The sequence below is a fragment of the Scyliorhinus torazame genome, chromosome 7 (genome assembly GCF_047496885.1).
Source record: "Scyliorhinus torazame isolate Kashiwa2021f chromosome 7, sScyTor2.1, whole genome shotgun sequence".
NCBI classification, from domain to species: domain Eukaryota; kingdom Metazoa; phylum Chordata; class Chondrichthyes; order Carcharhiniformes; family Scyliorhinidae; genus Scyliorhinus; species Scyliorhinus torazame.
In genome coordinates this window covers 26,421,271-26,446,207 of record NC_092713.1, presented here as the reverse complement: position 1 = coordinate 26,446,207, position 24,937 = coordinate 26,421,271, and the positions used below count along the sequence as shown (strand labels likewise).

The following is a 24,937-nucleotide window of genomic DNA, read 5'->3' as shown; positions in this document are numbered from 1 at the left end:
CAATTATAAATTTTAACCACCCAAACTTTGTTTTTTGCTGAAAAGAAAAATGTGAATTCGTACAGTATTATAGTATTGGGGTGAAGCACTAAAAGTTAGACGTCTGTTCATTAATGGCAGAAGCAACTTGAGGTAATGAACTAGATTAAATCAGAAAAATCATATGGCACAAAGACACATGATCTCAATACAAATAGCAACCCTCCGATTTTATTACAGATGTTAGATATATTGCCGGGAGGGAAAGAAGTTCAACAATTGTTTTGTGAAAAACAGTGAATGCATATGCTCAAAATCTTTTATAATAATAATGACATAAACATGGCATAATAAACATTTCCACCCCATCCCAATCTTCACACACCCCAACCATAAATCAACAATCCGGCCCTCTTCTCCCCCCTTCCCCCCTTGGAATACTGCATCTGCTGACATTTTAATTTCCCCCGAGAAAGTCGACGAACGGCTGCCACCTCCGGGTGAACCCGACCATTGACCCTCTTAAGGCGAACTTTATCTTCTCGAGACTGAGAAACCCAGCCATGTCACTAACCCAGGTCTCTACACTCGGGAGGCTTTGAGTCTCTCCACATCAACAAGGTCCGTCTCCAGGCTACCAGGGAGGCAAAGACCAAGACGTCAGCCTCTGTCACCCCCTGAACTCCCGGCTCTTCCGACACTCCAAAGATCGCTACCTCCGGACTCAGCACCACCCGTGTTTTCAGTACCGTGGACATTGCCTCAGCAAAACCCTGCCAAAACCCTCCAAGCTTCGGGCAGGCCCAAAACATGTCGACATGATTTGCTGGGCTTCCCGAGCACCTTGCACACCTATCCTCTATCCCAAAAAACTTGCTCATCCTAGCCACTGTCATATGTGCCAGGTTGACTACCTTAAATTGTATTAGGCTAAGCCTGGCACATGATGAGGAGGTATTAACCCTGCTTCGGGCATCTGCCCATAGACCCGCCTCTATCTCTCCTCCTAGCTCGCACTTTCCAGATCTTAATAACACTGAAAATATTTCTCATTTTCCCTCTAGTTCTTTTGCCAATCATTTTAAAGTTGTGACCTCTGGTTACAGGAAACAACTTCTTCCTACTTGTGCTATAAAATCCTTCACCTTAAATTGCTCTTTATTAATTCATGGGATGTGGACGTCACTGGCTAGGACAGTAATTATTGCCCATCCCTAATTGCCCTTGAGACGGTAAGCTGCTTTCTTGAACTGCTGCAGTCCAGGTGGTGTAGGTGCACCCACACTGCTGTTAGGGAGTCCCAGGGTTTTCACCCAGCACCAATGAAGGAACAGCGATATATTTCCAAGTCAGGAATGGTGAGTTGCGGGCAGCATGTGGCGCAGTGGTTAGCACTGGGACTGCAGCACTGAGGACCCGGGTTCAAATCACTGCCCTGGGTCACTGTCCGTGTGGAGTTCTCCCCATGTCTGCGTGGGTTTCACCCCCATAACCCAAAGATGTGCAGGTTAGGTGGATTGGCCACACTAAATTGCCCCTTAATTGGAAATAAATAAAATAATTGGGTGCTCTAAATTTCTTTTTAAAAGAAAAAAAAAATGGAATGGTGAGTTGCTTTGAGGGGAACTTCCAGGTGATGTTCCCACGTGTATGCTGCCCTTGTCCTGCCAGATAGTAGTGGCTGTGGGCTTGGAAGGTGCTGTCTAAAAAGGCTTGGTGAGTTGCTGCAGTGCATCTTGAGGATGGTACACACTGCTGCCATTGTTTGTCAATGTTAGAGGGAGTGAATTTTTGTGAAAGGGGTGCTACCCAAACTGGGTGCCTTGTCAAGCTTCTTGTTATTGGGAGCTGCACTCATCCAGGCAAGTGGAGAGTATTCCATCACACACCTCACCTGTGCCTTGTGAAAAGGCTTTGGGGAGGCAGGAGGCATGTTACTCACCGCAGTATTCACAGAATTCCCACAGTGCAGGAGGCCATTTCAGTCTGCACCAACCCTCCAAAAGAGCACCCCACTCCCCTGCCCTAACCCCGCAACCCCAACTAACCGACACATCTTTGGATACCCAAGTCTCTGACCTGCTCTTGTAGCCACAGTGCATATGGCTAGTCCAGTTCATTTCCTGGTCAATGGTGACACCATTAAATGCAAGAGTAATGGTTAGATTGTCTTGTCGGAGATGGTCATTGCCTAGGACTTGTGAGACGCGAATGTTACTCGTCACCTGTTAGCCCATGCCTGGAGATCGTCCAGGTCTTGCTGCTTCAGTATCGGAGGAGCACACCTTGGTGCCACACTTGGTCAAATGCTGCCTTGATGTCTAGGGCAGTAACTCGCATCTCACCCAAGGCATTCAATTCTTTTGTCTTTGTTCAAACCAAGGCTGTGACGAGGTCAGGAGTTGAGTGCCCCTGGGCGGCATGGTGGCATAGTGGTTAGCACTGTTGCCTCACAGCACCAGGGACCCGGGTTTAATTCTGGCCTCGGGTGACTGTGTGGAGTTTACACTTTCTCCTAATATCTGAATGGGTTTCCTCCAGGTGCTCTGGTTTCCTCCCACTGTCCACAGTCCAAAGATGTTCAGGTTAGGTGGATTGGCCATGCTAAATTGTCCCTTTGTCCAGGGATGTGTAGGTTAGATGAAAGGGTTATAGGAATAGGGCGGGGAAGTGGGTTTTGTGGAGTACTCTTTCAGAGGGTCAGTGCAGTCTCAGTGGCCTCCTTCTGCACTGTAGGAATTCTGTGAACATCAGTGAGCAGGTTAATGCTAAACAATTATGCAGTAATCAACAGGAAATTTCCTTGCCAAGGTTTTACCTGATGCTATGCACCCTCATAGAGTCTGGACTCAATGGTGAGGACGCTCAGGGCAACTCCCTCCAAACCGTATACCACTGTGGCATCATATCTGCTGGGTCTGTTCTGAAGGTGGCATAGGAGATACCCAAGGATGATGGTGGCAATGTCTTGAACATTGTCAAACTCGCAGATTACAGACAATATCAGGCTGTTGCTTCATTAGTCTGTGAGACAGCTCTCCCAATTCTGACACCAGCCCCTGTAAGGGGTACTTTGCTAGGCCAACAGGGCTAAGTTTGCCGTCGTCATTCCTGGCCCCGAGGTCGATGTTGGGTGGTCCATCCAGTTCCATTCCATTTTTTATTAAAGTGGTTTCGAGTGGTTTTGTACGCAAAGTCAAAGGGGGTTTAGGAGTCATCCATATTGCTCTGGGTCTGGTATCACATATAGGCCATCACGTAAGGACAACCGATTTCCATTCCTAAAAGGGCATTAGTGAACCAGATGGCTTTTTATGACAAACGACAATGGTTTCATGGTCATTAGAATTCCAGACTTTTATTGAATTCAAACTTCACCATCTGCTGCCCAGAGCATTACCCTGTGTCACTGGATAACTAGTCCAGCGATAATACCACCACACCACCACCTGCTCCAAAAATACCTCTAATGGATCTCTCCTTAATATTCATCTGCATCAATGAGACAATCCTAGCTTCTGCAATCCCTGCGCACAACTGAAGTCCTTTATTTCTCTGTACCCTCTCAAAGGCTTCTTAAAAGTGTGGCACCCATAATTGTTTTAAAATTCTTTCACAGGATGATGCATTGCTGGCCAGACTAGCATTTATTGTAGCACAGTGGTTAGCACTGTTGCTTCACAGCGCCAGGGACCCGGGTTAGATTCCAGGCTTAGGTCACTGTCTGTACGGAGTCTGCATGGTCTCCCCGTGTCTGCGTCTCCTCCGTGCGCTCCGGTTTCCTCCCACAAGTCCTGAAAGTTTGTTAGGTGAATTGGACATTCTGAATTCTCCCTCGGTGTACCCAAACAGGTGCTGGAGTGTGGCGACAATGGGATTTTCACAGTAACTTCATTGCAGTGTTAATGCAAGCCTACCTGTGACATTAATAAAGATTATTATTGCCCACCTTTAATTGCCCTTGAGAGGCAGTGAGGCCTAACCTGTGATCTGTAAAGATTTAGCATGACTTACTTGTTTTTATATTCAATGCCGTTATTTATAAAACCTATTCTCTCATATGCTTTCTTAACTGCCTTATTAACTTGCCCAGTCACCTTCAAAGATTTGTGAACATACACACTTGATCTTGCACCATTCCATTAAAATATAACTTTTAGGTTATACAGCCTTCCACATCATTCCTCTCAAAAATGCATTACTGCACACTAACCCCCAGTAAATTGTCATGAATCTGCCTAATTCACCAGTCTGTCCTGAAGTTTGTTTCTTTCCTGTTAGGTAATTATTAAACTGCCAAGTTCTATATCATCAGCAAACTTCAAAACTGTACCTCAATACGATTTCAAGGTCATTTATACAGGCAAGAATAGCAATGGTTCTAATTCCTTAGTATTGTTTGGTACAGGATGATTACCACAGGTGTAGTTGCTCTGTGAATGTAATCCACTGTAAAAAGTAGAAACATTTTGACGAGATATAATTGTAGGCTAATGTAGTATTAATGAGTTGGAAGTTTTAAAAACATCCGATCCAAGGCAAAGACGTGTTGCACTTTATTTGGTTTTCAATTCTCTGCTGTAAATATTGATTTTGCTTTATACCAACATACAAATTAGAAGGAGTAGGTGTGATGAATGGAGGAAATGTCAGATATATTGTATTATAGGTATTAGCTGCAGCAAGGGTTAAAAGCCTGGGTTAGTGTGTGTATGACTGCTGCAGATATGCTTTAAAAGAACAAAGGTTGGGAGCCAGGTGTACAATTAAGGCATCGTAGAAAGCTTGAGCTAGTACAGTTTTGTTTGGATTGGTTGGGGGGGGGGGGGGGGGGGCTGTGGAGTTAATTAGATTTCAGCTTCGTAAAAATGATGTAATTACTGGGTGAAGCCAAGGTATCAGGCATTTTGCAGATAAGCAAGTATCAGTTGAGTTTTTAAATGGAGCAGAAGTCAAGCATTTTGCTCTCACTGAAGTTCAGTTAAAGATGGGCCTGTAGACATGCAAGCAGTTTCTTTCCAAGCAGCTCTGAATTGTCTGGTAGAAGGTGACCTGAAACAAGCGGAGAAACATCTTCTGAAGTAATACAGCTGAATTTCTGCATGGTTCTGTCAGGAGTCATATATTTTCTTTAAGGTAGTGTCAAAAGATCTCTTCTTCTCAAAATTAAGTATCCAGACATCTTGGGGAAGCAGGTATTCCTGAGAGCCAATTTAATAACAGTGGATTGATAGCAGAGATGGTTTTGTTTTATTGTTTGAGTGGGAATAAAGATAGCAATTAAAGGTTACTGCATTCACTGTGTTAATTAGCATTAAGGGGTAATTGTAAGCTCTTTTCTGATGTGATGTTAAAAGATATTTTAACACTGTTAGTAATAACGTTTGTTTAAATATACCATATCCTTATTTCTTTGTGAAATCATTCCTGGAGCGAGGTATCCTTCCCTCAGTCTTACAAAATTAAAACTAAATATTGCGGTTTCTGTCCAGTATCCTAGCCACCTTTGGGGTTTGGTCCAGGATCATAATATAGGCTAGTCGACTCCTCCAGCCTGCTCTGCCATTCAATAAGATTATGGCTAATCTGATTGGGGCTGTCACTTTCTTGAATCTATCTACTTCTGCCTCAAGAATATTTAATGGCCCTGTCTCTACTACTCTCCGGGGGAAGAGAGTTCCACAGACTCACAACCTACTGCAAAATATTTCTCCTCACCTTGGTCTTATTTTCAAACTATGTCCCAAAGTTTTGTGTTCTCTCACATCTCCTCAGCATCCACCTCGTCAACCATCTTATGTGTTTCAATAAGATTACCTCTCATTCTTCCAAATTCCAGTGAAGACAGGACCAAACTTTCCTCATAAGATAACCCAGGAATCAGTCAAGTGAACCTTCTCTGAACTGCTTCTAATGCAATCACGTCTTTTCTTACACAAGGAGACCAAAATAGCACACAGTACTCCAGATGTGGTCTCTTCAATGCTGCAAATGCTTGTTTGCTTTGTTCGCTGCACTGGTTAATGCCAGTGGATGCAAGACTTAAGTAAAGAAAGGGCCTGAAAATTAAGCCTCACCCAGTCACCTTTGTTCTCTAAAAATGAGATTACCATAATCTCATTTTGGAATTCATATATTGCAAGATTGTTGTATTTGTTGAGATTAGACTAATTAGCATTTCCTCAGATAAATACACTTAGAAGTTGACAAAACTTTTAGTTTAGTGTGGTTTTTTTTAAACCGCTCTGTATGTGTTTCCCATTCTCTAACTGGTCTTATCATGATTCTTACATTTTATTCTTTGTACTCATTTACAAACTTACTTTCCCTTCCAGCCCTGCTGATTTAATCTTCATCATCTGCATCTGATATTCAGAACTCCCTAACCCAGGAAAGACATGAACAGACTGTGGCAGATCACCATCAGACTTCAGAGTTTGTGAGCCAGAGCAAATGAGAAGCTGCAGGCGAGAGAAAGAAGCACTACAGACGAGAACATTTAAGAAACAAGGTGTAACATACTCAATAGGAATGTGCTCCAGATCAGTTAACATTCAGCGTGAAAGATAACTCAGCAGCAACTTTGGGATGCTGACTGTTCTGTATTTCCCTTTGTTTTGTAAAAGGATAGTGCTCCCACCTACACACGATTTAATGCCAGTTTTGTTCTTTGTACATCAGATCGGTAATTTTGGAGCCATTAGACATATTGTTTGCCAGCATCCCACATGCCCAACTACACAATACGATGCCTGGAGCAAAATAGAACTTGGTCTTTCCCTCGCTTCCTAAATGGCTGGCATCATTTCATTAATTCATCTTATGGTATCACTTCTTTCAGTCTAGCTGCCAATATAAAGCCACCATTATGCAATTCTATTTCCAGATTTCATAATTGTACCCAGCTGATGATTCCATCTTACAATAGCCTATAATGGTAATGGGCTATTTTCATTCCATTTACGTATACCATTAATGCAAGTGCATCATAGAATTCCTAATCAAGATAGTGCTCTGGGAGATTTTCTTTAAAAATTCCTTTTCAAAGAATGTACCTCCTAGGCTAAAATGAATTAATAGCTGCAGCTTGTTAAAAACGTATTTACTCTTATTGCGCAAACATAATTACGAATACTGAGCAACAAAAACATTTCTCAACGTTGTCTTGGGTTCACAGCCGCAAAGAAAACTTTTTTAAAAAGGCTTCGGCAGACACACAGGCAGCGGGCCAGGAAAGCTAACTGTGAAATTGATGGTAAATTTGAAGACCATTAGAACTAGTTACAGACGGCAGACTCTCCTTATTTGGTGAAGCCTGATAAGAGATCAATATGAAACTGTCTGCATCTTTCCAGGATTATACACTGCTCAGTTCCAGATGCAGCGTAAAATTCTTCAGCAGCTACTCAGCAGGTAAATGAACTTCCTGGTGATATTTTGTGGACCATAGTAGAGAGGGTCCCATGTTTAATCCATGGCCTCTACAGATTTAGCCACACCAAACTGAAGTGACAGTTCACACAACAGTTTGCTTCATTATGCCAAAGGTAAGGAGGGAAGAGAAATGTACAAGTAAAAAAGAAAACAAACACGGGTTCACTCAGTGCTCAGATACCTCTCCAGGCAAGTAAGCTCCAGTGTCTGCATGCTTTTCTCTCATCGTCCACCACCATCCCCTGCCATATCCCTACCCACTACTGAGTTTTACCATAGCCTCCTGCATGACTATGTAGGCTGCTAATCTGTGCTGTCTCAGCTCTTATGGGGATGGGTGTTTTTTTTTTACAAAATTCAGTGTCCAAAACAATGGTAAAACTCTTGGAAAGTATCAGAGGTCCCATGAAATAAAAAGGATCGAGTTATTCAGTAAAATAGCCCAATAATAAACACAGTAGATAAGGATCTATCAAAGTTGTGTAGGTTTTGAACCAGTATTGCCTTATTTTTCAATTGGTATTCAAGCAAATTTTAAAAATGATAAATCACTCCTAGCAAGATGCAACATGACCTGGGAAACATTTTTTAAAAAAGTATTTTTACTCAATTTTTAACATTGTAACATTAACACCATATAAAACAACAAAACGCACCCCCCCCCCCCCCCCCACCCAGTCCCTCTCCCCCTTAGCAGCTGAAGGTAACCAACTCTTTAAAGTATGATATAAGCAAATCCCATCTCTTGTGGAACCCCTCACTCACCCCCCTCAAAAAGAACTTAACATTCTCTAAGAACAGGAACCCCTCCCAGCCATGGAGAAGCTGACCCACCCCAACAGGACGCGCCTGCGAGCAATCAGAAAAGGCTTGAACTTCTGTCTCTGCTCCCGTCTGCAACTCTGTCAAGTCCGACACCCCAAATATGGCCCCCAGGGGACTTGGCTCCAAATCCACATGCAGGATCGGCAACATGGTGCTGAAAAGTGACCTCCAGCTTCAGGCAGGACCAGAACGTATGTACATAAGACCATAGACCATAAGACATAGGAGCAGAATTAGTCTGCTCCGCCATTCAATCATGGCTGATATTTTCTCATCCCCTCTCCCCGTAACCCCTGATCCCTTAATTAATCAAGAACCTATCTATCTCTGTCTTAAAGACACTCAGTGATTTGACCTCCACAGCCTTCTGCGGCAAAGAGTTCCACAGATTCACCACCCTCTGGCTGAAGAAATTCCTCCTCATCTCAGTTTTAAAGGATCGTCCCTTTAATCTGAGATGGTGTCCTCTGGTTCTACTTTTTCCTACAAGAGGAAACATCCTCCCCACGTCCACTCTATCCAGGCCTCGCCTGGATAGTCGACCATGATTGGTTGGGACCCTCCCACACCGCTCACAAAAGTCCTCCACCCGCTCAAAAAACCGGCTCATCCTCAACTTCGTCAGATGTGCTCTGTGCACTACCTTAGCTGCATCAACCCCAGTCTCTCACACTAGGTTGAGGCATTCATCCTCTGCAACACATCGCACCACAACCCTTCCTCCAGCACCATCCCAGCTCCTCATCCCACTTGGCCTTAACCCCCTCCAATGGCACCATATCCTCCTCCAAATCCTCCCATAGGTCGCCGAGATGACACCCCCTCCAACCCAACACCACCCCCTCCAACAACGAGGCGCGCGGTGCCACCGGAAGTCGGGAAAACCTTCTTTGCAAAATTCCGCACTTGCATATACATAGAACATCATAGAATTTACAGTGCAGAAGGAGGCCATTCGGCCCATCGAGTCTGCACCGGCTCTTGGAAAGAGCACCCTACCCAAAGTCAACACCTCCACCCTATCCCCATAACCCAGTAACCCCACCCAACACTAAGGGCAATTTTGGACACTAAGGGCAATTTATCATGGCCAATCCACCTAACCTGCACATCTTTGGACTGTGGGAGGAAACCGGAGCACCCGGAGGAAACCCACGCACACACGGGGAGGACGTGCAGACTCCGCACAGACAGTGACCCAAGCCGGAATCGAACCTGGGACCCTGGAGCTGTGAAGCAATTGTGCTATCCACAAGGCTACCGTGCTGCCCACATAAAGGACACCTCCACAGAATCCCAAACTTCTCTGTCAACTCCTCCAAACTCGGGAACCGCCCTTCTAGAAACAAGTCCTTCATTTCGATCGCACCCCGCTCCTCCCAACCTTGAAACCTAGCATCCATCCTTGCCGGCTTGAACACGATTCCCTCATGATTCCCGTAACAGCCTCCCCGAACAGGCGCCGGAATGTGGCGACTAGGGACTTTTCACAGTAACTTCATTTGAAGCCTACTTGTGACAATAAGCGATTTTCCTTTCATTTCATTTTCATTCATTTCATTTCGGCATCAGCTTCAACTTCACTCCTAACCCAAGAGCTGCCAAAATTGTATCCATATCTTCAGCATGGCCACCACCACCGGACTCCCAGAATATTTTCCTGGGGCAAACAGGTGCTGTGCCATTACCAGCACCCACAACCCCGACAGCCTACGAGAGCCTGCCTCCATCCTCACTCACATAACCTCCAGCTGTCTACTGCAACCCTGCACCTTCTCCACGTTCGCTGCTCGCGTTCGCTGCTCAATAATAATATAACAGGTTTGTAAGCTCCTGACTGCCGCCCTCTGAAACACTGTCTTCTGAATCCTTGCTACCTTCCCTTCCCAGACAAACAACAAAATCAACCGTTCCATCCCCATAAAAATCGCTTTCGGCAAAATAACCGGTAGGCACTGAAATGAAAATAAAAACTTTGGCAAGATGTTAATCTTTACCACCAGCACCCGGCCTGCCAATGACAGGGGAAGGCGATCCCATCACAACAAATCCGCCTTGGCCCTACCCACCAGGCTTGTGAAATTCAATTTACGAAGCCAGGCCCAGTCTCGAGCCATCTGCACCCCCAAGTACCTAAAAAGGGTAGTTGCCACCAGAAACGGCAAATCCCCAAGCCAGCTCTTGCCCCCGAAGACCCCAAAAAGCATTCACTCTTTTCCAGATTCAGCTTATAACTTGAAAAAGCCCCAAACTCTTTAACAGCCCCATTATATCTTCCACCGTGGAACCCAGTTGGAGATGTACAACCAACAAATCATCGCCATACAAAGACACCCGATGCTCCACACCGCCCCTCACTATCCCCTTTCATTTATCCAAGCACCTTATCGCAATGGCCAATGGCTCTATCACCAGCACAAACAGGAGTGGGGGCATGGGGCATCCCTGCCTCATTCCCATATGTAACTTGAAATACCCCAAATTCATCTCATTCGTGCGCCCACTTGTCTTCGTTCCCAATATAACAATTTAGGCCCAATCCCAAACTTCTCCAACACCGCAAACAGGTAATTCCACTCCACAGTCAAATGCCTTCTCCGTATCCAGCAGCACCACCACCTCCGGCTCCCTCCCTTTCTGGCAGGAAGAGTACCACATTTAACAAACGGCGCACATTCAAAGGGAACTGCCTATCCTTTACGAACTCTGCCTCATCTTATAATAATAATAATCTTTATCGTCACAAGTAGGCTTACATTAATACTGCAATGAAATTACGTGAAAAGCCCCTAGTCACCACATTCCGCCGGCTGTTCGAGTACACGGAGGGAGAATTCAAAATGTCCAAATTACCTAACAACACGTCTTTCGGGACTTGTGGGAGGAAACCGGAGCACCGGAGGAAACCCACGTAGACACGGGGAGAACGTGCAGACGCCGTACAGACAGTGACCCAAGCCGGGAATCGAACCTGGGACCCTGGTGCTGTGAAGCAACAGTGCTAACCCCTGTGCTACTGTGCCGCCCCCTCAATCATCTGTGGGAGGCACTCTTCCAACCTAAGCGCCAACACCGTGGCAAGAAACTTGGTATCCACATTTGGCAGAGATATTGGTCTATACAACCTATATTGGTCCTCATCCTTTTTTAGCAACAGTGAAATGCTTGTCCTATTGTCTCTAAGATTACCCCTTAGCCACTACATCCTCAAACATCTCCACCAACAGTGGTGCCTGCTATTCAAAAATGTTTTATAAAACTCATTTGCACCCAGTCTACCATCTTAAATTGGACAGGACTAAGCACGGTGGCGCAATGGTTAGCATTGCTGCCTCATGGCGACGTGGTCCCAGGTTAGATCCTGGCTCTGGGTCACTGTTCGTGTGGAGTTTGTACATTATCCCCATGTTTGCGTGGGTTTCACCCCACAACCGAAAGATGTGCAGTGTAGGCATTGGCCACACTAAATTGCCCCTTAATTGGAGAAAATGAATTGGATAATCTAAATTTATTTATTTTTAAAAATTGGATCTGACTCATCCTCGCACACGAGGTCACGTTGACCCGGCGCAACACCATCCTAGCTCTATCCCCGGCTCCACATCCCATTTGCCTTAATCCAATCCACCAATGCCTTCTCTTTCTTTCCAACCATCCATAGGTATTCCCAATCCTCCCCTCCCCCCTTATATCCGGAATCAGCTTTTCTAATAATAATAATCACTTACTGTCACAAGCAGGCTTCAATGAAGTTACTGCGAAAAGCCCCTAGTAGAAATGTAGTAACGACGGGAACCCAGGTAGTTCTCTCTGTACAAAATCCCACACTTGCAGGTTTTGGAACTCACTTCCTCTGGGCAACTCAGATTTTTGTCGAAACATCCGCCCACTCCGCAAACAACTCCTCTAGATACAGGTTCCTCATTCGCCCTACTCCTTCCCCTAACCACCTTTCATCCAACCCACCGGGTGCAAATCTATGGTTCCCACACAACAGGGCCAGCACCAAACCCAGCCTTGCTAAAAGTGCTTCCTCAGCTGGTTCCAAATCATGATAGAAGAGGCCACCGGTCTATTTGAGTATTTCCAGTGGACAAACAGGAGCAGGCCATTAACATGGCTCTCCGACTTGACCCTTGCAGGAGTCCTCCTCTACCCGCACCCAATCCAATACCGCCCCCCACCATTGCCTCACCGTCTCCACATTGGCTGCCCAATAATATTGCAGCAGATTTGGCAGCGCTAACCCCCTGCCTGCCTTTTCCTCTGCAATAGCGCCCTACTGACCCACAGCATCTTACCCACCCACACAAACACGGAGATTAACCCATTGACCCTTTGAGAAGAAAAATTAGGAGCGACTATAAAATAATCAAGAACCTTGGCAGCACATTCATCTTTATATCCTGTACCCCTCCTGTCAGTGACAACGGCAGACCATTCCACCTCTAAGATCCCATTAAGCCCCTCCACCAGCCCTGCCAAGTTCCATCGGTGCATCGCTGCCCAGTCATGCGCGATCTGGATCCCCAAATATCCAAATGGAACGTTCACAATCTTAACAGCAGGGCTCCCAGAATTGAATTCCTTCGCAACTCATTCACCGGGAAGACCTCACTCATTCCTACATTCAGTTTGTACCCGGAGAAGGGCTCATATTTTCCCAGCAATGCTATAATCCTTCCTACGCTATCCAACAAATCCGCTATATATAGCAACATGTCACCTGCATATAACAAAACCCTGTGCTCCCTACCCCCGCCTCCCCCCTAACCCCCCCCCACACCACACCAGCGCAGCTTAGAAAATCTTGATTCCACCTAACAGCTTCTTCATGAAGTCCCCATCATCCCAATTGGGCTTTTATACATTGACCAGTGCCACTGACCTTCCACCACCATCACATATCTGCCCCCGAGTCCCCACAACTCTCTTGTTACTGCAAATGTAACTTTTGTAACTGAATAATATTGTGACCCCCCCCCCCCATTTCTTGCCGAAAAAAAAATCATGTTTTTAAACTCTTTAGGTGTGCAAACGCCCTTGACCTTTTGATCGGCCCAGTCAAACGCCAGACATTCCAGGTTACAATCCTAGCCAGGGACCTGCGAGCTCCTCCTCCATCAAAATCAATTATCATCTCCAACGCCCCAGACCACCCAATTCTCCAGTTGTATAGAACCTTGGTACTGCCACACTTGGAATATTGCGCACAATTCTGATCGCCACACGACCAGAAGGATGTGGAGGCTTTGGAGAGGGTGCAGAGGAGGTTTACCACAATGTTGCCTGGTCTGGAGGGCGTTAGCTATGCGGATAGGCTGAAGTAGGTTGAGGGGTGACCTGCTAGAGGTATACAAGATGAGAGGCATGGATAGAGTGGATGGGCAGGCACTCTTTCCCAGGGTGGAGGGATTAGTCACCAGGGGGCCTAGGTTTAAGGCTCATTGGGCAAAGTTTAGAGGTGTTGTGCGAGGCAGTTTTTTTTTTTTTAAACATAGAGGGTGGTGAGTGCCTGGGGAGGTTGTGGAAGCAGATGGGTATAGAGGGATAGGGCATTAAGAAGTGCTGAGCGTTTTGGCTAAAGTTGGTATCATGACCGGTACAGGCTTGGAGGGCCGAAGGGCCTGTTCCTGTGTTGTATTGTTCTTTGTTCAAAGAGCCTCACGCCACCACCCATCCCTTCTACTCCACCCACTCCCCTTATCAACCTATCTCGCTCCCCACCACGCTACAGACAAAGAGTCCCACCATCCCCTCGCCTGCCCAAAACTCCCCCCTACCTTCCATCACCAGGTACCGCAGACAGGGGAACCCTACCACCCCAACCACAGCAAGGCACACACATCAGAATCACACTTGAGCAAAATCAATAACAAATTAACAGTACAATTTTAATAAACCCCAACAAATCGCATAAAGACACAACTCAGCGAATTCCTAACCCTTCCAAATGTTAAGTAATGGGTTAAGAGACATTGCAATTAGTTGTCTCATTTATGTTAAGTATCCATTAATTGACACTGTGCCTCTGTCAGGTGGTGTGTTGTTAAGAGTTTTGTGCAGAGGCTGTGGAAGTGAAATAAAGGGTGTTTGGTGAAAAGGAATAAGAACTTTAGACTCTTCATATCACAGCAACTAAAACGGCTAACACCAAAGCCCATGGTCTCGGACAAAGTCACACCTCTTCGTGCATCTGAAAATAACGCTCCTTCCCCTAGAACATCACCCACAACTTGACAGGGTACAACACCCCAAACCGAACTATGTTTTGAAAGAGCGCCGCCTTGGCCCTGTTGAAACCTGCCTGCCTCTTGACCAGTTCAGCTCCAATGTCCTGGTACATCCGAACCCGATTTCCCTCCCAGCTACAGTCTCGAGTCGCCTTGGCCCACCTCAGGATCTTCTTAGCCTGGAATTTGTGCATTCGCACAAGCCCAGGACAGCTCCCCCACCCTCAGATTCTGTCTCAAGGACTGGTGGACCCGATCCACTTCAGCGGCCCGCTGAAAGACCTTCTCATCTCCCAGCTTCCCAGATACCTTCGACGACATAGCTGGTAGTAATCGTTCCTTCCACTCCCTCCAGCAGCGCCACAAACGCAGGTTCTGACACCTTGACCCATTTTCCTCGTTGGCGACCCTCACTTTCAATACCTTGTACATCTCCCTCATCATTGACATCTCACCCTCCAGCGAGATGATTCGATCACTCTCATTCAATACCGTCCTCTCCATCTTCTGGGTCGTCACCCAAGCCTCCAGCCACTTCTCCACGCGCGAAGGGATGCAACCGCACCCTCAATCGGCACTAACCAGTCTACCTGCATCTCTTTGTGCTGCTGTCTAAACTACCCCTTGATGAAACTCATTAGCTGCTCCATCTACAAATTGGATGTCGACGATGACCCATCCCGCCTCTGCCGCACCACGAGGGTCTTCCAACTCCTGGGCAAGGGCTCTTACTGACTCTAATCTGGTCTGGTAGCCGTCTTCATCCCACATGGGGGGAGAATCCACCACTTTCTTTTCTTCTCACGATTTGTCACCCAAAAAAATCACCCATCGACCAGGCAGAAAGTTCAAAAACCTACACTTCCACGCAGGAGCCACCCTGTGAGAGACTGGTTACACCACGGCAGCCACCGGAAGTCAGTCACCCACTTCATTTATCGCCAGGTTCATGCCTAACACAAGTTTTATTTAGCAAGTTGGATACAGTCCTTAGGAACAATTAAAATGCAAAGTTTTGATAGATGTGGTATCAAACATTCAGCAATCCACTAAGTATGTACAACTAAGTTACAATTTAACCACAAGTTTTTCATGTGGCAAGCTCCTGATATATCCAAGTCAGTCTGGGAGTGGTCCTAATTGCTCGGTTAGCAAGGTCAGTGCTACACAATGCCCCAAGATTGACCCGCAGCTTCTGCTGAGATAGAAACAGCCCAAGTATTCCCCAAAAGAAAAAAGTAAAACAATGTTTGTCATAGCAAGCCACCAAGGATGAAATTGGGCTTCGAGAAAAGCAAAAAAAGACCACAACAAATTGGCAGCTTGCCAGAATTGGCTTTCCATTTAAATAAACAGAACACTGCAAAATATCAATGTCATCAAGAAAGAAACTTTCAATGCTGCAAAAACATTTCAAAAAAGGGGGCTAGGGAAAGGAAGGGCATTAGAAGAGAAATGTAGGTTAAGCACACTATCCTTTCATCCTCGAGATGGAGGTTAATTCCATACTAATGAGACTTGTTCCTGAGCTACAAGTGTCCTACATTAAATCAGAACAAGCAGTCTCATTGGGTAGGAGCTTGCATCACAAACCGCCCTCCCACCCGAGTTTGTCAGTCCACCTACTCCGATCCTTTCCTAAATCTCAATGCCAACCAGTGGGTTAAATTTATGGATTTAAGTGCAAATTCTGTCAAATCCAACATTCATTATTGCCAACTCACAAAGCTATCCAGTTTACAAAACAGCTCATTTGCAAGTAGGAAATGTATGCCCGTGCTGTCCCCGACCAACTATGTCCTCCTGCAAATTCTACACTTGCACATTTTAAAATTATTTAACTATTCCTCCCACAGTAGCCAAGACAAAGATTGTACAAGACTGAGTGAAAGCCAAGAGTAAAGGAGCAGCTGAGGCAGCTGCAGCCATTTTAAGGCGTGAGATTCACGAGTAGTATCTGAGCACCTGTTTACTGGCCAAGGCACCCCTCGTGTCTTACACCAAGGTCCAATGTGTGCGTTACCCATCAGAGTCCACATTTTCCAAACAAGTGCTGGTGTTGCTAGAATTAGTACCCAAATCCAAATTTTAATCGTAAAAGAGGACAAAGTTTTCAGGACAGGAAACTATAAATATAGGACAGTAATTTCCCACCCGCAATGTTGATCAACTGAACTTGTCACTTTACAATAAGATTCTCAAGCAAGCACAAGAACGGCTTCAGGTCAATCAGTCTAATCAGGTTATCGGTAATAGCAGATGAAAAAGCAACAGATCAAGTGTTTGTTTGGATGACTTGATCACAAGTACATTTTGCTCCACCTCTTTCCAACTCATGGGCATTGCGATATATCTATAATTGCGCCGACTGATTCAACTACCCAGAGGCTGGGGATCAAATTAGATCTGCTCAAACTAATAATTAGGGATGAAGACAAATCTTATAAAGGGTATCACAATATCAGTAGTGCTAATTAATCACAAATTATTCTAGATTCAGGTTACACCAGTATTCTTACGCATAACTGACCATTGACCAAATATCAATGCCCAAGCACCATCCAAGTCAGGAACCCTTCGGGTGCAGATGAGTAAAATGTAGCTGGGAAATTACAAGGAGTGCTTCAATTTTTAAGAAAAAGATAGAGACATGGTCCCAAAATCTCTTAAAAGGTTAATACACAGGAACCAAACCAATTAAGTCAGGAAGTTATTTACATTACGATTTAAAAATCAATGGCAGATGCTTTTACAATTTTGGATGACGACAAGCACCCAAATAAGTGGCAAAATCTGTCATTCTTTCTTACCTCCCTGCCAGAAAATGCTGGAGGTGAAGTCAGTTAAAAGTTTCAAAACTCAGATTGATACTCGTGCCTAACAGTGGGAGTCTGGAATTCACTGCCAGAGTTGGTGGTGGAGGCAGAGACCTTAAACTCTTTTAAAAGGAACTGTTGCTTAACAGCGCCAGGGACCCAGGTTCAATTCCCGGCCCCGGGTCACTGTCTGTTATCCCCGTATCTACGTAGGTTTCCTCCGGGTGCTCTGGTTTTCTCCCACATGTTCCAAAAGACATGCTCGTCAGGTGAATTGGACATTCTGAATTCACCCTCAGTGTACCCGAACAGGCGGCAGAGTGTGGCGACAAGGGAATTTTCACAGTAACTTCATTGCAGTGTTAATGTAAGCTTACTTGTGACACTAATGAAGATTATCTGCACCTTAAATGATCTAAACTACAGGGCTATGGATCAAGTGCAAGAAGCTGAGAGTAGAAAGGGTACCTGGGTGTCCTCAGGCTGGTATGGACAAGATGGGCCAAATGGCCTCGTTGTGTACTGTAACTGTTCTATGATTTGATGAAAAGGCTAGCAAAGAGCAAAAGTTACACAAAAGGGGGTAGAAGTGTGGAACTCTTTCCCACAAGCATAGGCACATGGAAATATTTATGTATCAGGAGACTGTCATTTGGTCCAATGTGTCCCTGCCAGCTGAGAAAAAACAAATCTATTCTAAACCCACCTTCCAGCACCTGATCCACAGCCTTGCAGGTTAGGGCACTAGTGGATCGCCAATGGTTTTTCTCTGTTTTTCTTCGATGAGGGCTTCTGCTTCGGCCATCCTTTCAGTGAGTTCCAGACATGGACCATGATAATAATATAATAATCTTGATTATCCTCAAGTAGGCTTACATTAACACTGCAATGAAGTTACTGTGAAAAGCCCCTAGTCGCCACATTCCGGTGCCTGTTCGGTTACACAAGAGGGAGAATTCAGAATGTCCAAATTACCTAACAACATGTCTTTCGGGACTGGTGGGAGGAAATCGGAGCACCCGGAGGAAACCCACGCAGACACGGGGAGAATGTGCAGACTCCACACAGACAGTGACCCAAGCCGGGAATCGAAGCTGGGACCCTGGAGCTGTGAAGCAACAGTGCTAACCACTGTGCTATCATGACCACACTGAGGATTATTCCTCAATTCCCCACTAAACCTACCATCAATTATTTTGTCTATACTCCCTAGTTATGGACTTCTCTGCGAATGGCAATAGGTCCTTCCTACACACACAATTTAGGCTCCTTATAATTCTATCCACCTAAATCATTTTTCCCCTTGGTCGTCTCCTCTTCAGTCTTCTCCTCTGTTCCAACTAAAGCAATCCCAGCCTATTTAATCTTTCCTCACGTGTTAAAATTCCCCCATCCTGGCAACATTTTTTGTACCTCTCTAGTGAGATCATATTCCTCGTATAATGTGTTGTTCAGAACTTTACACAACACTCTAGCTGTGGTCTAACTATCTTTTATACAGTTCTACCATAACATCCCTGTTCCTCATTTTCAAGATATAGTCATAAAATTTGTCAAAATACATTACGCAATGTCAAATTTGAACAGTTATGTAAGACGAAATACAATTCAATTTCTTTCAATGCAAGCCTTGACACTGAGCTGCCTCACTGCTCTGAAATTTAAAATATACATTTACACATTATGTAATTCATATATATTCTGATGCCTACGCCCAAGGGGTTTTCCCACAGTTCCAGTCCAGTGGCCTATCAGCATGTAGTCTTGGATTTTGGAATGCGTCAATCTGCTACACTCAGTCACAGTCAACTCTTTGCAATGGAAGCCAATAAATATCCAATGGCACCATTGTAACAGAACCTCAAGAGGTATTCCTGTCCCTAAACGAACCACAATTAACATAATTCATATGTTGTAACATCGTTTAAGTAACACATGAATCATAAAATTAAAACATCAACATGGGCGTGCCACATGATGAGAGTGCAGGAGCAGCTGCGTTTTCCCAAACTCTGCTCACCTTTTAATCCTTTGTTAGTAAATCAGACCAGACCCCAACATTTGTTAGGCTACCGGACAATAATAATAATCTAATAATCTTTATTATTGTCACAAGTAGGCTTACATTAACACTGCAATGAAGTTACTGTGAAGAGCCCCTAGTCGCCACAGTCCGGCGCCTGTTCGGGTACACAGAGGGGGAATTCAGAATGTCCAGTTCACCTAACAGCACGTCTTTCGGGAACAAACCATTTTTTTTTAAAATTTGTAAAACAGTGAGGAAAGGATACTTCATCCTAGGAGTAATGACTGACCAATAGGTATATTTTATGCTACAACAAATGTTAATTTAAACACAGAATTTATCAAAGAAACTGGCTCTACAATATTAATAATAATAATATTTATTGTCACAAGCAGGCTTACATTAAAATTGCAATGAAGTTACTGTGAAAATTGGGCAGCACGGTAGCATTGTGGATAGCACAATTGCTTCACAGCTCCAGGGTCCCAGGTTCGATTCCGGCTTGGGTCAGTCTGTGCGGAGTCTGCACATCCTCCCCGTGTGTGCGTGGGTTTCCTCCCACAGTCCAAAGATGTGCAGGTTAGGTGGATTGGCCGTGATAAATTGCCCTTAGTGTTGGGTGGGGTTACTGGGTTATGGGGATAGGATTACTGGGTTATGGGGATAGGATGGAGGTGTTGACCTTGGGTAGGATGCTCTTTCCAAGAGCCGGTGCAGACTCGATGGGCCGAATGGCCTCCTTCTGCACTGTAAATTCTATGATAATCTATGATAAAAGCCCCTAGTCGCCACATTCCGGCGCCTGTTCGGGTACACAGAGGGAGAATTCAGAATATCCAATTCACCTCACAGCACATTGTTCGGGACTTGTGGGAGGAAACCGGAGCACCCGGAGGAAACCCACAGACACAGGGAGAATGAGCAGACTCCACACAGTCAGCGACCCAAGCCAAGAATCGAACCTGGGACCCTGGAGCTGTGAAGCAACACTGTGCTGCCGTGCCACCCATCAGTTAAACAGTTCTTAAGCACAAGGAAAAACTTAAACTTACTATCTATGCCTGCTACTAACTCCAATTAAGCAACCCGTACAGATAAAATGCCACTTATAAATAAGATTACTTACTTTGGGTGTCAAGGTGGCGCAGCAGTTAGCACTGCTGCCTACGGCGCTGAGGACCTGGGTTCGATCCCGGCGCCGGGTCGCTGTCTGTGTGGAGTTTGCGCATTCTCCCCGTGTCTGCATGGGTTTCACCCCCACAACCCAAAGATGTGCAAGGGTAGGTGGATTGGCCACACTAAATTGCCCCTTAGTTGGAAAAAAATAATTGGGTGCTCTAAATTTATAAAACCAAAAAAAAGATTACTTGCTTAGTTGTGTAGAGACTTTTGGAGACACCCTTTCGGGAGCAGAACCAGTATACTTCTGCTCAACCCAGCAGCATTTGGCAAAACTGCTGTTCAACTTAAAATCCTTCTAGTCAGTCTCTCATCCTATGGTAAACAACAAAACTACTGATAGACCTGGTACCTCCCATTAATTACATCATCTGAATACCACTAACATGTCACATGACCTTAGCTAGGATGAAACACAAGCACTCAAAATTATCTATTCTCCAGGGGATTTCCAGCAGCGATCATAACAATGCTCCAACTATCAGGGGCTGGTTTAACTTAGTGGGCTAGACAACTGGTTTGTGATGCAGAACAAGGCCAGCAACGCGGGTTCAATTCCCGTACCAGCTGAGAATTCTGAATTCTTTCTCGGTGTACCCGAATGTGGCGACTAGGGGCTTTTCACAGTAACTTCACTGCAGTGTTAATGTAAATCTACTTGTGACACTAAAGATGATTTATTTTAATTTATCTTGCAGAACATAGAGCCAAGTAAATGGTTAGAATCAATCATGACTGCACCTTCTACGATGTCTTAATTACAGCTTTAGTAGACAGTCTAGATATGCCTTAACTTAGGATCTTTAATAATATTACTGCAAACATATACCCTAATGCAGGCGTTTAAAACCCTTGCTGCAACAGATATAAAATACAATATATATATTTTATACACCAATCAATTTTTTACATTAATCACACTTGTCTTTTATTCTGGTGTGCATTGCAATATGTCCCTCGATGATCCTTATTGGAATTTTGCAATAAGCAGCCGAGTTAAATTGTAAGGAATTCTCGTGAGATGGTCGGAGTTGGTGGGGTGGGGTCCAGCTTGCAGCTTACTGATGAGGGGGTCCATGCCTTGGTGGTGCACTGCGCATTGGGATAATGGCCACCGTGGGGGCTCCCACCGGGGCCAGATCCCCCCGCGTCCCCCCAGAGGACTCCGCAGACCGCCCGCAGAGCCAGGTCCCGTCGGTACAAACCTTGTGTAATTTACGCCGGCGGGACTGGCTGAAAACAGGCAGCCGCTCGGCCCATCGCGGAGCGGAGAATCGCCGGGGGGGCGACTGCATCTAAACTAAAGTAGTTTAAGAGACACACAACTGAAGTAGTTTTTCAAAATGCGATAATTTGAGTAATTTTAAAAACTGTGAACCCCATACCTGAACAAACCTGTCTGTCAAAGCAGAACTCTGGTCTCAGGGAAGTGCTTGTGATTAGTAACTGAGTCTTGTGAACCAATTGCTACCATCTGTAAAAGATCATTGAACTAAATGTAATGATTTGTTGTTGATCCATACTAAAGAGGGGACATCAAAAACAGGGCACTTCAACACGATGTTGGACAGGAGCAGGAAGTGGTACAATTGAACATAGATGTGTGAACATGTGTGAACATGGGGCTGTTTAGCACAGGGCTAAATCGCTGGCTTTGAAAGCAGACCAAGGCATGCCAGCAGCACGGTTCAATTCCCGTAACAGCCTCCCCGAACAGGCGCCGGAATGTGGCGACTAGGGGTTTTTCACAGTAACTTAATTGAAGCCTACTCGTGACAATAAGCAATTTTCATTTCATTTAATTTCACCTCAAGGGGATGGTGATCCTGGCTCTGTGTTGCAGATCTTTGGTGCTCACCCTTTAGGAACCGTGAAATGTTTTTGGGAGAATGGTGGAGGTTCAAGAGAGAATCAGTCTATTTGATAGAGTTCAGATGCACCATTGAAAGCATTCTTTCTGGTTGTATCACAGTTTGTTATGGTTCCTGCTCTGCCCAAGACCGCAGGAAAGTACAAAAGGTCGTGAATGTAGCCCAGTCCATCACACAAACCAGCCTCCCATCCATTGACGGTCTATAATTCCCACTGCCTCGGAAAGGCAACGAGCACAATTCAGGAGCCCACTCACCCCGGACATACTCTCTTCCACCTTCTTCCGTCACAAAAAAGATGCAACAGTTTGAGGTCACATACCAACCAACTCAAGAACAGCTTCTTCCCTGCTGCCATCAGACTTTTGACTACCTCGTATTAAGTTGATCTTTTCTCTTCACCCTAGTTATGACTGTAACATTACATTCTGTAGTCTCTACTTCCTTCCCTATGTACGGTATGCATGGTTTGTACAGCATGCAAGAAACAATACTTTTCACTGTATACTAATACATGTGACAATAATAAATCAAATCAAAACAAATAGTTTCTCTGGTAAAAGCATTAGGTGATCCTGTCTTGGGTTTGGCCTTTGAGCAACACAGGTTATTATCCTGCGGTTCTTCAATAATCCTGGACGTTACTCCCTTATGATTATGCTCTTGACTATTTGTTGTCTTTTCTCCTGCAAGGGTGTGTGAGGAGTGAGCACAAGGGCGGAAGTTGCCTGCTATCCTGTCCTATCCAAACCATATTGTTGATTATGTGGTGTGTGCACAGTCATTCCTTTATTTTTTATTGTGCTGTTACCCTTGCGGTTGTGGGAAGTGTATTTTGGACACCCCTTATCTCATTGATAGTGAAGATGAGTGGAACTATGGCAGGGCGGTTATGGAACTGGGTGGTAGGGTTAGTTAAATCCTCACAGATTGAGAATAGTACCCCCATTTCGAGCTAATCGTATCGGGTTTTTATTTTGTTTTTTGTTATTTTGAATTAAGAATCCCATATTGTACTGGGAAGAGGGAGTCCCTCCTAGGACACCCAATTGTTGGGTATTTTGGCAATTCTTCTCTTTGGTAATGGTGCCTCCCCAGTTGGAGCTGGCGTGATCTTTTTTTTTTAAAACAGTGGGGGAAATGAACAACCCTGGGTGCAGATGAACAGGTGCAGGACTGGCTGGGGCATGGGCTTTGTGGTGTGCTGGAGGTCATAGGGGTGCTGACTTGTGTGTGTGCCAGAATATGCCGGGCTAGGCCGGTGTCCCATTGCTCATGGATCTGGGGATGTCCCTTCTCAAAGCACTTATTAGGGACATCCTGAGAGGACTCTTCTGTGCACAGGGCCCTGGGGTGGAACCGAGTGTTGTATAGGATGATGTTGGACGTACCAACCGACTCAAGAACAGCTTCTTCCCTGCTGCCATCAGACTTTTGAATGGACCTACCTCGTATTAAGTTGATCTTTTCTCTACACCTTGCTATAACTGTAACATTACATTCTGCAGTCTCTCCTTCCTTCCCTATGTACGGTATGCATTGTTTCTACAGCATGCAAGAAACAATGCTTTTCACTGTATACCAATACATGTGACAATAATAAATCAGATCAAAAATGTTGGTTCTGTACTGTGCCTGAAACTGGGATAATGTTGCATTTTGTGGTATATATGTAACATCCTTTTAAAACTGAGGTTCTCACGAATTTTCTTTTTTTCTTTTTATGGGTGGGCATAAAGAGTCCGTGATTGAATTTTGGAAGGGTATAGACGGGTCTGGTATCAGAGGGAAGGAGGTCGCGATGTGGCAATGGTGCTTCTGGCAATGCTGCAGTTGAGGGAGATGTATACTGGTCCAAGTCCAACCATGGCATGAAATAATTATCCTGAACTCTTATACTCTTGTGGTAATTGCGAGCAATCGCCATGTGGGAAGGTGTGCAACCTTTTACCATGTTTTCATGACTTTAACCTGTATCTCCCTTCTTCTCTGGTGGGGCCATAGAGGGATCAAGTTATGTTTAATGATTATATTGGCCCACTTGCACTGCTGGTATACTGCTCCCCTCTGTATTCAAGTATTTTGAGCCTTCATTTTTTCTAACGGTGCTATATCATTCCTGTGGTTTTGTTGCATTGTTCGTTAAAATGTAAAACCTCAATAAATATAATTAAAAACATTAGAATAGATTTGATAGCAATCAATGTTACAATATTTCTTACTCATTTCTTGCTTGTTCTTAAAGGCAAAGATAACCTTGCTCATCATCTGGGGTGTTCAGTAGGGTTCAAGTTTAGAAAGGTGCCAAGGTGACTCCAAGGTTGATTTACACCAGAAGGTTCTGCTGCAAATGGGATAGGATACCGGAGACAACTGAGTTTTGGATGAATTACCGACTCAGGGTTTCCTCTCCTGATGTGTACTTGCTTTCGAAGGAGGAGGCGGTACTGTTTTTTTTATTTGGTTATGCCATGTGCAGCAATCCTGGCCTAGCCTCCCCAGGACTGAAAGTTGATATCAAAACCCCTTGAAGCCTTAAGAGTGTCCTCCTAGTGCTTTTAATTGCCACCCTAG

General features: G+C 44.9%; 1 protein-coding gene across 2 annotated transcripts in view; it reads right to left on the bottom strand.

Annotated features, from left to right (window-relative positions):
• Positions 1 to 24,937, bottom strand: part of LOC140426098 (serine/threonine-protein kinase N2-like) — a 158,454-nt gene that overhangs the window by 113,681 nt on the left and 19,836 nt on the right. Inside the window, exon 1 of one of the 2 annotated variants that reach the window (XM_072510449.1) lies at positions 21,878 to 21,896. The exons of the other annotated variant lie outside the window; for it this stretch is intronic. The gene's annotated coding sequence lies outside the window, so the exon portion shown is untranslated. Of the gene's footprint in view, positions 1 to 21,877; positions 21,897 to 24,937 lie in introns of those variants that run through there. 2 annotated transcript variants of the gene reach the window in all.